The sequence below is a fragment of the Clupea harengus genome, chromosome 14 (assembly GCF_900700415.2).
Source record: "Clupea harengus chromosome 14, Ch_v2.0.2, whole genome shotgun sequence".
In the NCBI taxonomy this organism is placed as follows: domain Eukaryota; kingdom Metazoa; phylum Chordata; class Actinopteri; order Clupeiformes; family Clupeidae; genus Clupea; species Clupea harengus.
Genome location: NC_045165.1, coordinates 1,052,427 through 1,054,419, shown reverse-complemented (window position 1 = coordinate 1,054,419; position 1,993 = coordinate 1,052,427).

Below are 1,993 nucleotides of genomic sequence, written 5' to 3'. Positions count from 1 at the left end.
TACGGACCCTAGGCGGCCTTAGTGAGGAAAACAAGCTGCTTTTGAGCGTCAGGGTTAGGCTAGGCTAGGCTTGGTTGCCAGGGTTACTAACCCCGCTGGGCCACACCTCGAATCGCTTCATGAACCCACAGGAAGCCCCCGTGTCACCCCCCCGTGTCACCCCCCCGTGTCACCCCCCCTTCCCCTCACCCTTATCACCCCCCCGTGTCACCCCCCCTTCCCCTCACCCTTATCACCCCCTCATCCTCCCCCCTTATCACCCCCTCATCCTCCCCCCTGCCCCCCTCACCCTTCCTGATGCAGGGGTATCTGAAGAGCTTGACCAGGCCGTAGTCGTCCGCCGTCACGAGCACCTGGCTGTTGAAGTTGGCCTCCACAGAGTTGATGTCGTTGATCTCAGAGTACTTCGGCCAGATGCCGTTGACCTCTGACCCCAACACACACGTCCAGGAGGCCCACAGCACCAGCTTCAGCTCCTCCCGGTTGGTCACCTCCTTACCACCTGATCACACACACACACACACACACACACAGAGACACACACACACACACACACACACACACACACACACACACACACACACACACACACACAGAGACACACACACACACACACACACACACACACACACACAGACACAGACACACACACAGACACACACACACACACACAGACACACACACGCATGCCCAGTAGGAGGCACTCTCACACTCACACACACACACACACACACACACATACACAGACAGACACACACACACACAGACACACACACACACAGACACACACACACACACAGACACACACACAGAGAGACACACACACACACACAGAGTGTGAGAGAGTGTGTGTGTGTGTGTGAGTGTTGTATGAGTGCATGTGTGTGTGTGACACACACTCACAGTACTGGGCATGTGTGTGTGTGTGTGTGTGTCTGTCTATGTGTGTGTGTGTGTGTGTGTGTCTCTGTGTGTGTGTGTGTGTGTGTGTGTCTGTCTGTGTGTGTGTGTGTGTCTGTCTATGTGTGTGTGTGTGTGTGTGTGTCTGTCAGTGTGTGTGTGTGTGTCTGTTGTGACGACCCCGATGGTGTTGGAGCTAAATGCTATTTTCCCCCTGTTAGGCACAGCAGCGTTGCTCCTTTGAGTTTCGCTGGTTTGTTTTTTTGTGTAGTGTTGGGGTGAAAGCGGTTAGAGCTTTTGTCTCGGGAGCATGTCCGTGGTGGTGGGGTTGTTGCCAGTAACTGGTCGCTTCCTCAGGCCAGCGGTCACTAGTGCATAAATACCCACCGCGAGTAACCTCATGAAGACCAGGGTTGGAGTTAGGTAGTATTTGTAAGCAGATAGAGGGGACCGCTCTTGATTTGCCCGTGTTACACGCCAGACGCTGTTGACTACCTGTGTTCCAATGGTCTGGGTTTAAGAAAAAAAAGGGAAAAAAGGGGGAAGTGTGCATCGCAGGGCGTCCCCTGCGTTGCCGGTGGAAAGGAGGTTCTCCCCCTCCGGTCAGTGGCAGTGACAGGAGGAGAGAAAGAGCCTCACGTTTGTGACTCAGGCATGTTAGTGTGTAAATTAGCTGTGTAAGAGTGTCTGTGCATCAGGCAAGTAAGGCAGTGTCTGTGATCAGGCCCTGCTGGGGTGTAAGAGTGTCTGTGCATCAGGCAAGTAAGGTAGTGTCTGTGTATCAGGCCTGCTGGGGTGTAAGAGTGTCGTGCATACAGGCAAGTAAGGTAGTGTCTGTATCAGGCCTGCTGGGTGTAAGAGTGTCTGTGCATTTAGGCAGGTGGGTGTGAAAAGTAGTGTCTGGGATTCAGGCATGTTAGGTTGACTCAGGGCCTGTTGTGTATGCCTGAGTCTGGGCGGGTTTGTGTCATTTTAAACCTGTGTGGTATTAACCGCTCATCTTCCTTATGCAGCTAAAATGAGCCCAAGGTTGAGGGGGAGTGTTGCTTGCAGGTGGTATGTTCCTTTTAAAAATTGTTTGTTTCTCGGGGTT